Source organism: Phoca vitulina, unplaced genomic scaffold (genome assembly GCF_004348235.1).
Source record: "Phoca vitulina isolate PV1807 unplaced genomic scaffold, GSC_HSeal_1.0 scaffold6, whole genome shotgun sequence".
Classification (NCBI taxonomy): domain Eukaryota; kingdom Metazoa; phylum Chordata; class Mammalia; order Carnivora; family Phocidae; genus Phoca; species Phoca vitulina.
The window spans coordinates 19,939,925-19,953,493 of record NW_022589709.1 but is presented as its reverse complement, the minus strand read 5'-3'; the positions used below and the strand labels follow the sequence as shown (position 1 = coordinate 19,953,493).

Below are 13,569 nucleotides of genomic sequence, written 5' to 3'. Positions count from 1 at the left end.
ATACCATTACCTCAATGACATAAAAAGCATATGGCATGTATGCCAAAGACAGAAAATAAGATAAAAATACAGAGTTCGGGGTACCTTTTAAGAAAAAAAAATTGTCATGTTTTATGGTCAAAATTTCAAAATATCATAGCATTTTTCTTTGAATTAATGGTAAAACAATTATCTATTATAATTTCCCAATAAAACTTTGTCCCAGTTTAACATGCTATAGTGATTTTATTAGGTCTTTGGGAGCAAAAGCTAATGCATACAGAATGTAGGATATAGTCTACTCAAGAGGTATTTCATGACACAATAACCTCAGAGGAAACTATTTCTGCCTCAGTTGAATGAGGAACACTGGTGTTCAGTTGAGACCAAAAGGAAAAAGTCAAATCATAGGCACAGTAAACTTGGCAAAGGCTTCTACCCCTTAGATAGCACATATGGAAAAAAGCCATAAAACTGTTAGGATGAGATATGAAAAATAATTTTTTTTCTAATTCTAACTACTGTAATTTCATAGCAATAAATAGTAGTAATATACCACTTAGTTTAACTATTTAAATCTAATATAAAAGGAGTTGAAAACTTATATTCACCCAAAAAACCTTCACATGGATTTTTAAAGCAGCTTTATTCATAATTATCAAAACTTGGAAGTCACCAAGATGTAGGTGAATGGATAAATCAACTGTGGTATGTACAGACAACAGAATATTATTCAGCACTAAAAAGAGATGAGGTATCAAGCCATGAAAAGACATGCAGGACACTTAAATGCATATACCAAGTGAAAAAAATCAATGTGAAAAGGCTATATATACTATATGATTACATACATATATTCTGGAAAAGGCAAAACTATGAAGACAATAAAAAGTGGTTACCAGGGGGTGGGGTGCGGGGGGCATGCACATGGGAAGGAGGGATAGATAAGCAGAACACAGAGAATTTTTACAGCAATGAAGATACTCTGTATGATACTATCATCATGAATACAAGTCATTATATATTTGTCCAAACCCAAAGAATGTACAACACCAAGAATGAACCCTAAGGTAAACTGTGGACTTCGGGTGATTATAATGTGTCAATGCAGATTCATCAATTGTAACAAATGTACCACTCCAGCGGTGGGTGTTGATAATAGGGAAGGTTGTGCATGTGAGTGGACAGGTAATATAGGAAATCTCTGTGCCTTCTCAATTTTGCTACAAACCTAAAACTGCTCTAAAAAAATAAAGTATTAATAAAAAATAAAAAGTTAAAATGATAGAGGCTGAAATAGTTATCAAAATTATATACCTACAGAGCTCCCAATGTAATTATAGGGCTTGTTAAACCTTTCAACCAATGCAATTTTCCTAACTTCTCAGTTTTAGACAATAAACCTGTAAGTGACCCAAACTGGCGAGTTTTTCCCAAGCATTTCAAAAGAAGTTAAAACCATCAGCTAGGGCGCCTGGGTGGCTCAGTTGGTTAAGCGACTGCCTTCAGCTCAGGTCATGATCCTGGAGTCCCGGGATCGAGTCCCGCATCGGGCTCCCTGCTCGGCGGGGAGTCTGCTTCCCCCTCTGACCCTCCTCCCTCTCATGCTCTCTGTCTCTCATTCCCTCTCTCTCAAATAAATAAATAAAATCTTTAAAAAAAAAAAAAAACCATCAGCTAAACAATTACTTAAAATGTTCCCCTCAAATAATAATGTTTAAAAAATCTCTCCTGGAGAAAAGAAATAAGCCAAAATACATCTTGAAATAAGTATATGCATCTGTACCTGTGACAGTTAATGGGTAGTAACTTTATGCTCTGAGGCAAATAGATTATGCCTTTAATATATTCCCATTAGGTAGCATCCAAATTTTCAAACACCAATGACATTTTTAAACATTTAAGACCAAAGAAATGATAGGGAATAACATGGGTTTACTATGTGCATGCAAGTTACGGTTCAGCCATTTAACATTCATGAATTTCTAATCTTCACTTCAAGGTAAGTTATGACATCACCATTTTATAAAAAATGTAACTGAGAGGTGTCTGGCTGGCTCAGTCAGTAGAGCGTGGTACTCTTGATCTTAGGGTTCTAAGTCTGATCCCCACATTGGGTGTAAAGATTACTTAAAAAAAAAAGTCTTTTTTTTTTTTTTTTTAAAGATTTTATTTATTTATTTGACAGAGAGAGACACAGTGAGAGAGGGAACACAAGCAGGGGGAGTGGGAGAGGGAGAAGCAGGCCTCCCGCAGAGCAGAGAGCCCGATGCGGGGCTCGATCCCAGGACCCCGGGATCACGACCTGAGCCGAAGGCAGACGCCTAACGACTGAGCCACCCAGGCGCCCCCAAAAAAAAAGTCTTAAAAAAAAAAATAAGTAACTGAGGCTCAAAGAGGAAAGTGCCTTGCCTAAGCCCACTCAAGTTAGTCCATTATTTACGTGGCAAGTCCATGATTCCAACCAAAATCTCTCCATGCTCCAAAACCACCGGGTTCTTTTTACTAGAACAGATACCTATGCTATCACATCATCATATCCCTTATCCTACCCCATCCCCCACAGCTCCCATCCATTACTACCTCCCCACATTAATTAGATCTCAGTCCTAGACAGGTTATATTCTCTGTCTTCTCAGAAGGTTCCATGGGCTAATCCATCCCTTCTTTCCTCCTGAAGCTGCTGTCCCCCATTCTGTCTTTGGGTTCACTTGTCTCACAGAATAAGTTCTAAGACTAAGTTTTAGTCCTTCAGTCCTTTATTTCCTTAAGATCCACAAGAAAATCAGCAAAGAGCACAAAAGACTGGAAATTAATGTAAAAACATATCTGACATACTACTAGGTTCCTGCACAAGTACATACATTGCAGGCAACCCTCTTGGGTCCCCTCCCTCCTCGGGAGCTTTGTACTATCACTTTGCTATGCTCAATAAACCCTGTTTTGCTGCCCCTCCCCAAAAAAACCCCACAAACAAACAAAAAACCACAAGTACATACATTGTTCCTCACCAACATTATATCAAACAATCCTTTAAAGGTTTAGGGTTTGGCAAGCTACCAACAGGACTATTTTAGTAAATAAAGTTTTATTGGAATACAGCCATGCTCATTTATTTACCAATGGCTTATGACTGCTTTTGTGTCACAAAGAGTTAAGAGTGACAGAAGACAGTATGGCTTGCAAAGCCTAAAATATTTACTATTTGTCCTTTTAAGAAAAAGATTACCAATTACCCCTCTTAAATGTACAATAGGGTAAGACACTGTAAATGAAAACAGCCTGGCCACAATTCAATGACTTAAAACCCAAAAGGTCTCCTGGCTGTTCCTGAGCTTCTGTTTCTTGCCCTCTTCAACCACACCTGCTACCAAAACCCCCTACTCCCACCTATGTTCTCACCTAAACTAGACTGCTCATCCGGTAAAACCACTTTTGAGTTGAAAGAAACTAGAGAACTAACTCATCATCTCCAACTACTCTATAAATGACCAAAAGGAAGTGGCTTGCCAAATCAACATAAAGTATATCAAGAACAGAAGAGGAATATGACCTTTTGGATACTAAAGGGAAATATTAAAAGGTAGAATACAAAAGCTAATGGAGAGATGAGTAAATCATGCAAACCTCAATACATGGCACAAGGCAAATAAGAAAGAGCAGGAGCCAAAGTATGCACATCATTAAATTTCTTGGCAAATACACATCAAGGAAGGTTGGCCCTAGCACAGGGCCAGAACCTGTTGTAAAGAATGGATATAAATTGCTCATACAGGAAAGTTTAGCAGTATCTTTTTAGACTACAGAGTGTGTACATAAACCAGCTAAAATAATAAAATATCCAAAAAGTTAAATAAACCCCAAATGTTCACCAACTGAAGAACAGATACATAAAATGTGGTATATCTGTGCCCTGGAATACTATCCAGCAATAAAAACCAAATATTGATATAGGCTACAATATGTATAAATCACAAAACCAGAAATATTATGCTAAATGAAAAGAGCAAGGCACAAAAAGTCACATATTTTATGATTCCATTAATATGAAATGTCCAGAAAAGGCAAATGGGAGTGGGGGTAGGTAGTGGTAGATTAGTGGTTGCTGGGCTGGGAGTACAAACTGACTAACTATAAATGGGATAGAAAAATCTTACTGGGTAGAAGAAATGTTCTAAAACTGATTTATGGGAATGGTTGCACAACTCAACAAAGTTACTAAAAATCACTTCCTTATGCATTTAAAATGTGTGAACCTTATGGTATATAAAGTTGACTATATTCAACTATACTGAATAAAGTTTTTTTAAGACTAAATTACAAAGTTTTCTTTTTTTTCACCAAAATGGTGAATTTTCCTAAAGGACTACAGTACTAACAGCAATATCACTCCTCACTAACACATTTTTAGCCCTTGTCATACCTCTACTTTCCTAGATCTGAAATCTCAGAAGCAAAACGTTAAAAGGAAAGGGGTAAAAGGGCAAAAATCCAAACATTTCTTCATAATAATAGTTAAGTTACTGAGTCCAACCTCCGTTGAAAATAAAATGTTGTATAAAGTGTTTTAAAAATTTGTCAGCAAAGCACTGACAAGACTGTGAAGAACTACAAACCAAAAACTAACAAAATAATAACCCAGAGAAATAAATATAGCACTGAAATGGATTTTGTCCTGAGGGCTTTTTTGTGATCCTGCTAAAGAGTAAGGGGGAGAAGTTTAAAAGAGAATAAACTAGTGCCCCAAAGGACTCTATCATCAGAGTCACAACGAAGCAAAAGTACACCATGTCCAAACCTCCAGAAGACCACAGGGAAAGGTGCTTTGGCACAAAGCAGAAGGGGAGCAAGGGGGAGAATAAGTCCTTGAGAAGCTGTGATTGGTCCTCCTGTGTATTTGCAGTTCCCATAAGAAAATCAATCAATGTAATTAATACATCATGTTAACAGAATAAAGGGAGTAAAAAAGGAATGATCATCTCAACAGACACAGAAAAACCATCTAACAAATGAAGGATTAAGGGAACTTTCTCAACCTGAAAGGCCCATCTTTCAAAGTCATAGCCAATATCACAGTTAATGGTAAAAGACTGGATGCTTTCTCCCTAAGATCGGGAACAAGACAAGAATGCTTGTTCACTCCACTTATGCTTAACACTGTTCCAGAGGCTTTAGCTGAGGAATTAGGCAAGAAAAAAAATAAATAGAAGACATCCAGATTAGAAAGGATGAAGTAAGATTTTCTCTATTAGTTGATGACATGATCGTGTACAAAGAAAATCCTAAGGAATTCACAATAAAACAATCAGAACTAAAAAAATGGGTTCAGCAAGGTTGCAACATGCAAAATCAATACACAAATATCAACTATATTTCTGTATACTTGCAATGAGCAACCTAAGAATGAAATTAAGGAAACTATTTCATTTATAAGGAGCATCAAAAATGAATAAAATTTTTAAAAACAATAAAATACTTAGAAATAAACTGAATAAAAGCCCAAGACTTATACACAGAAAACTACAAAATATCATTGAAATAAATGAAACACAACTAAATTAATGGAAAGCCATCCCTTGTGTAGAGTTTAGAAAACTTAATATTGTTAACAATGGCAACACTGCCCAAACTGACATGCAGATCTAGTACAACCCTTATCAAAATCCCAGCTGGTTTTTTTGCAGCAATTAACACACTGGTCCTAAAATTAAAATGGACAAGTGAAGATCCAGAAAAGCCAAACAAACTTGAAAACAGACAAAGTTGGAGGACTCATACTTTCCAATTTCAAAACTACAGTAATTAATTATTGTAAAAATAGGGTAATTAAGACTGTGGTACTGACATAAAGAAATATATATCAAAAGAAAGGAGTTGAGGGCCCAGAAATAAATCATCACATTTATGGTCAAATGATTTTCAGCTAAGATGCCAAGACGATTCAATGGGAAAATAATATCCTTTTTAACATAAATGGTGCTGAGAAAACTTGATTAGGCAATGGTTCCTCAGACATGACACCAAAAGCACAAGCAACCAAGGAAAACACTAGACTTCATCCAAATTAAAAACACTTGTGCTTCAAAATATATAAATCAAAAATGTAAACGGTAAACCCACTAAATGGAAGAAAATATTTGTGAATCATATCCAATAATACTTAGATCTATACCAAGTAAAGAATTCTTAAAATTAAATAATAAAAAGACAAATAACCCAATTAAAAAGTAGGCAAAGGATCTAGACAGATGTTTCTCCAAAAGATTTACATGAGACCACTAAATACATGAAGAGATGCTTAATATCAATAGCCCTCAGGGAAATGCAAATCATAGCAAAATAATGAAATACCACATGACACTGACTAGGGCAGCTATTTCAAGTAGGTATGAGTAGAGAGGTAGAGAAACTGGATCCCTTATATATTGCTAATATGAACGTAAAATGTCAAAACAGCTTTGGCAAAACATTCTGGCAGTTCTTCAAAAGTTTTATATATATATAATTACCAAATGACCCAGCAATTCTGCTTCTAAATATATAAACAGTAAAAATGAAAACATAGCCACACAAAACACTGCACACAAATGTTCAAATGATACCATTATTCATAAAGGCCAAAAGGTAGAAACAATCCAAATGTCTAAGTTGATGAAAGAATAAAATATGGTTTGTTCATACAATGGAGTATTATTTGGCATTAAAAAGACACGAAAGGGGCGCCTGGGTGGCTCAGTCGGTTAAGCGGCTGCCTTTGACTCAGGTCATGATCCCAGGGTCCCGGGATCGAGCCCTGCATCGGGTTCCCTGCTCGGCGGAGACCCTGCTTCTCCCTCTCCCTCTGTCTGCCGCTCTGCCTACTTGTGCTCTCTCTGTCAAATAAATAAATAAAAATCTTAAAAAAAAAAAAAAAAAAGACACGAAACAGGGATGGCCTGGGTGGCACAGTCGGTTAACCATCCGACTCATAGTTTCGGCTCAGGTTGTGATCTCAGGGGTATGGGATGGAGCCCTGCTCTGGGCTCTGCACTCAGCCCAAGTCTCCTTGGAGTTTCTCTCTCTCTCTGCCCCTCCTGCTTCTGCATGCATGCGCACGCACTCTCTCACTCTCAAAATAAATAAATAAATCTTAAAAAAAAAAAAAAAAAGACACGAAGAAAGAGTGACATAGATGCAAGATGGCAGAATTGGAGCCCGTACACAATTTCCCTCACAGGGACACCAGAGTAACAATGAACACATCAAAATACCTTTGAGTACTCTAGAAACCAGTTAGGAAGTTGCACTACCCCCAGGCAAGTCAAAGTCAAGAACTATAGGATCAAAATGGGTTAAAAAAAAAAAGAGCAAATTCACGTTATCTGAGACTTCCACTCCCAATGCAGACACAGATGAGCTCCCCTCATGGATTGGGAGGGAGGGGGGAGTTAGGGATGGGGAGCTTGTGGCCAACATACCAGCTTTTCACAGGGCTCCCAAGAGATCAGACTGTCTAACACGACCAGGACCACTAACAGAACCCACACAGTTTGGATTCCTGAGGGCTGCTGAAAACAAGGCAGAGAATGGGCAGCATGCTGAGGAACCAGATGGCTTGCAATGAGGTAGTCAAAGGCCAGCACAGTTTGATGAAATCAGGAGAAGGTACTAAACTTATTCTTCTTTGTACAAAAAAAAGGTTCAAGAGTGGAACCAGCATTTGGCAATCTGGATTTCTGGAGAACTGGCCAAGGGACTAGTATATGTCTTGCCTGCTTTTGAGAGCAAATGGGGAGCCAGTACTCTTTGCATACCTGGGAGCCACTGAGAATGAAAACAGTGGGAAGATTGTTGCAGTAACACAAGCAAACCTTCAGTACTGCAGAAAAACCCTAGAGGGAGCAAGATTACAAGCCCCTGAAAAAGAAATGGCAGAATTCCCTAATTAGGAAATTACACATACAAGCCCAGAGAAGCCCAACCTCCAAAAAAGGTTCAAGGTCCTTAGAATATCCCTCTGAGGTGATTGGTGAAAGCCTTTCCATGTCTGAAGCCAATCCCTAAAGACTAGAAGTGGTTGGGGCGCCTGGGTGACTCAGTCGTTAAGCATCTGCCTTCAGCTCAGGTCATGATCCCAGGGTCCTGGGATCGAGCCCCGCATCAGGATCCTGCTTGGCAGGAAGCCTGCTTCTCCCTCTCCCAGTCCCCCTGCTTGTGTTTCCTCTCTCACTGTGTCTCTCTCTGTCAAATAAATAAATAAAATCTTAAAAAAAAAAAAAAAAAAAAGACTAGAAGTGGTTGTTATTCAAATGCATAAAACTCAGGGGGAAAAAAAATCACCAAGCACACAAAGAAAACAGGGAAATTTGGCCCTAATCAAAGGGTCGAAATAAATCTCCAGGAGTGCCTGGGTGCCTCGAGTGCCTGGGTGCCTCGGGTGGTTAAGCATGCGGCTTAGATTTCGGCTCAGGTCATGTTCTCAGGGTTGTGAGATCCAGCCCCCATCTGGCTCTATGCTGGGCATGGAGACTGCTTAAGAATCTTCTCTCCCTCTCCCTCGGCACCCCCATCCAGCTCCTCTAAAGACAAACAAAAAAACCCCACATACTTTGGAAGATAACAAATACAAATATATGTGCAGAGCACCCAAATATATGAAGCAAACACTAACAGAACTGACAGGGGAAATAGTCAAACAATAATAGTGGAGTACAATATCTGGCTTTCAATAATGGATATAACAACCAGACAGAAGATCAATAAAAAAAATCAGAGAATCTGAATATCACTATTTATCAAATGGACCTAACAGACATATACAGAACACTCATTCCACCTTATAGCAGCAAAACACACATTCTTCTTAAGCACACATGAACTGTTTTCCATGATAAATCACGACAGACCACAAATCAAGTCTTACAAATTTAAGAAGACTGAAATCCTACCATGTTATCTTTTCCAATCACAATGAGCTGGAACTCTAGCAGTTGGAAAACTAGAAAATCCACAAATATATGGAAATCAACAAACTCCTGCACAACCAGTGTGTTGGAGAAGTCCCAAGAAAAATTAGAAAATATCTTCAGACAAACAAATATGAAAATACAATATACCTAAACTTATGGGATCCAGTAAAGTAAGTACTAAGAGAGAAGTTTATAGCAGGAAGCACCTACATTAAGAAAAAAGATTCCAGGGTGCCTGGGTGGCTCAGTCAGTTAAGCATCTGCCTTCAGCTCAGGTCATGATCCCAGGGTTCTGGGATCGAGTCCCGCATTGGGTTCCTTCTCAGCGTAGAGTCTGCTTATCCCTCTCTCTTCTCCCTCTCCCCCCTGTTTGTTCTCTCTCTTATAAATAAAATCTTTTTTTTTTTTTAAAGATTTTATTTATTTATTTGAGAGAGCAAGAATGAGAGAGAGAGAGAGAGCATATGAGAGGGAGGAGGGTCAGAGGGAGAAGCAGACTCCCTGCTGAGCAGGAAGCCCGATGCGGGACTCGATCCCAGGACTCCAGGATCATGACCTGAGCCGAAGGCAGTCGCTTAACCAACTGAGCCACCCAGGCGCCCCTCTTATAAATAAAATCTTTAAGAAAAAAGATCTCAAATCAACAACCTAATTTTTACACTTCAAGGAATAAGAATAAATCCAGAGTTAGCAGAAGGAAATAATATTAGAGCAGAAATAAAACAGAAAATTAAAAATATCAAGAAGACTAAGCACTGACTTTTTTAATGATCAGTAAAATTAGAAAGTACTTAGCTACATTAACTAAGGAAAAAAACACAAATAACTAAAACCAGAAATTAAAGAAGAGTCATTTCAACTGATACCACAGAAGCAAAAGAATTATAAGAAACTACTATGAACAACTGCATGCTAACAAACTGGATAATCTAGAAATGGATAAATTTCTAGAAACATACCAAGACTGAATCATGAACAAATACAAAATTTGAATTAGGAATTAGTAAGGAGATTAAATCAGTCATTAAAAACCTCCCAAGTGAGAAAAGCCTAGGATGAGATAGCTTCACTGGAGAAATCTACCAAGCATCTAAAAAAGAATTAATGCCAAACCTTTTCAAACTCTTCCAAAAACTGAGAAGGAGAGAACATTTCCAAACTCATTTTATGAGGTGAGCATTACTCTGATACCAAAGACAGACAAATATACTTTAAAAAAAAAAAAAATTGTAAACCAATATTCCTTATGAACATTGCTGCAAAAATCCTCAGCAAATATTAGCAAACTGAATTCAATACATCATGACCAAGTGGGATTCACCCCTGGGATGGAAAGATGATTCAACATATAAAAAAATAAATGTAATACAAATGTTACCAAAATGAAGAAAATCACATGACTATCTCAACTGATGCAGAAATTCAACACTTTTTTTTAAGATTTATTTTAGAGAGAGAGAGAGAGCAAGACAGCACATGCTCATATGAGTGGGGGGGGGGGGGGGGCCAGAAGTAGAGAATCTTCAAGCAGACTCCCAGCTATGTGCAAAGCCCAATGACAGTGCTCTATCTCACAACCCATGAGATCATAACCTGAGCCAAAACCAAGAGTTGGACGCTTAACCCACTGAACCACTCAGGTGTCCCTCAACACTTTTTTTTTTTTTAAAAAGTAAGCTGTAGGCCCAATATGTGGCTTGAACTCATGACCCTGATATCAAAAGTCACACGTTCTACCGACTGAGACAGCCAGGCACTTCCTACCAAAATCCCAATGGCATTTTTTGCAGAAACAGGGGAAAAAAAATCCTAAAATTCACATGGAATCTTAATGGACACCAAACAGCCAAAAACAATCTTGGCAAAGAATACGTCATTTCTTCAAAATATATTATAAAGCGACATTCTAATATGATACTGCCGTAATGACAGACACAAAGGTCAATGGAACAAAATGGAGAACACAGAAATAAACTCTAAGTGTATGGTCAAATTATCTTTGACCAGTATGCTAAGACTACACAATGGGGAAAGGATGGTCTCATCAATAAATGGTGCTGGGAAAAGTGGATATCCACATGCAAAAGAAAGACGGACCCTTATCTTACACCATTTACAGATATTAACTCAAAATGGATCAAAAACCTAAATCTAAGATCTGAAACTATAACACTCCAGAAGAAAACAAGGGAAAAGATTTGATTCATGACTGGAATGAGCAATGATTTATTTGATAGGATACCAAAAGCACAGATAACAAAAGCAAAAATAGACGAATTGGACTGCATCAAACTTAAAATCTTCTGCATAGCAAAGGAAACAATTAACATAGTGAAGACAACCTACAAAATGAAAAAAAATGTCTGCACACCATATATCAAATAAGGGGGAATAAAGAAGAAGAAAAAAAGAAAGGCAGGCAGGCAGAAAGAAAGAAACAAAGAAATCCTACAACTCAGTAACAAAACAACCCAATTCAAAAATGGTCAAAGGACCTGGAGAGACATTTTTTTCAAAGAAGATATACAAATGGCCAACAAGCATATGAAAAGATCCTCAACATCACTAATCATTAGGGAAATGCAAATCAAAACCATAATGAGCTATCACCTTACACCTGTTAGGATGGCCACTATAAAAAAATAAATAAATAACAAGTGCTGGTGAGGATGTAAGGAAATTGAAACACTAAGCGCACTGTTGGTAGGATTATAAAATGGTGTCGCCACTATGGAAAACAGTTTGGAGTTTCCTCAAAATACTAAAAATAGAATTATATGATCCATTCCAATTTCTGGCATACAGTCTAAAAGAACTGGAAATGTGACCTCAAAAAGATATTTGCACACCCATGTTCAAAGCAGTCTTATTCACAATAGCCAAGAGAGAAGCAACTTAAATGTCCAATCCTAAATATCTGCTGATAGATGAATAAAAAAAATATGGTATGTACATACAATGGACTATTATTCAGCTTCAAGAAAGACAAATTGTGTCATATGCTAAAACATGGATGAAATTTGAGGACATTATGCTAAGTGAAATAATCCAATCTCAAAAAGGCAAACAGTACATGATTCCATTTACATGAGATATCTAAAGTAATCCAACTCATAAAAACAGAAGGAGAATGGTGGTTGCCAGGGCATGGGGGAAAAGGAAACCGAACTGTTGTTCAGTTGAGTACAGTTTCAGACATGCAAGATGAAAAAGTTCTAGAGATCTATTGTACAACAATGTGTATACAGTAATGCTGTATAAACTTGTTCAGAAGGTAAATTTATGTATTTTTTACCACAATAAAAATAAAGCATTGCTACATGCTAACTTAAAAGAACCAAACACTAAAGTACCACATATTGTATGATTCCATTAACATGAAATGTACAGAACAGGAAAATCTACAGATTGGGGAGAAATGAAGGGAGGTTAATAAAGGGTACTATGTTTCTTTCCTGGGTGAGGAAATATTCCAAAATTGACTGTGTTGATGATTGTACAATTCTGTGAAAAAAACCACTGAAGTATAAACTTTAAAATGATGGATATTTCATGGTACATGAGTTACATCTCAATAAAGCTGTTAGAAAACAAAATCTACTATGGTAAACAATTTTGAGAATCTTATGTTGAAGGATAGTCAGTTTTCATATTCAGAATATTCCATCCCAAAGCAACGGAATACACGTTCTTCTCTAGTGCGCATGGAACATTCTCCAGAATCAATCACATCCTAGGTCATAAATCAGGTCTCAACCGGTACCAAAAGATTGGGATCATTCCCTGCCGATTTTCAGACCACAATGCTTTGAAACTAGAACTCAATCACAAGACAAAAGTCAGAAAGAACTCAAATACATGGAGGCTAAAGAGCATCCTACTAAAGAATGAATGGGTCAACCAGGAAATTAAAGAAGAATTAAAAAAATTCATGGAAACCAATGAAAATGAAAATACAACTGTTCAGGGGCTCCTGGGTGGATCAGTCATTGAGCGTCTGCCTTCGGCTCAGGTCATGATCCCAGGGTCCTGGGATCAAGCCCCACATCGGGCTCCCCGCTTAGCAGGAGGCCTGCTTCTCCCTCTCCCACTCCCCCTGCTTGTGTTCCCTCTCTCGCTGTACCTCTCTCTGTCAAATAAATAAATAAAATCTTAAAAAAAAAAAAAAAAAGAAAATACAACTGTTCAAAATCTTTGGGATGCCTAAGAGGAAAGTATATAGCAATACAAGCCTTTCTCAAGAAACAAGAAAGGTCTCAAGTACACAAACTAACCCTACACCTAAAGGAGCTGGAGAAAGAACAGCAAATAAAGCCTAAACCCAGCAGGAGAAGAGAAATAATAAAGATCATAGCAGAAATCAATGAAATAGAAACCAAAAGAACAGTAGAACAGATCAACGAAACTAGGAGCTGGTTCTTTCAAAGTATTAACAAGATTGATAAACCCCTGGCCAGACTTATCAAAAAGAAAAGAGAAATGACCCAAATCAACAAAATCATGAATGAAAGAGGAGAGATCACAACCAACACCAAAGAAACACAAACAATTATAAGAACATATTATGAGCAACTCTATGCCAGCAAATTAGATAACCTGGAAGAAATGGATGCATTCCTGGGGATGTATCAGCTACCAAAAC

The 13,569-nt window shown here is 37.5% G+C and overlaps 1 protein-coding gene across 8 annotated transcripts in view; it reads right to left on the bottom strand.

Annotated features, from left to right (window-relative positions):
* NSD1 (nuclear receptor binding SET domain protein 1) overlaps nucleotides 1-13,569 on the bottom strand; it is a 150,516-nt gene that overhangs the window by 53,316 nt on the left and 83,631 nt on the right. The window lies entirely within an intron of this gene.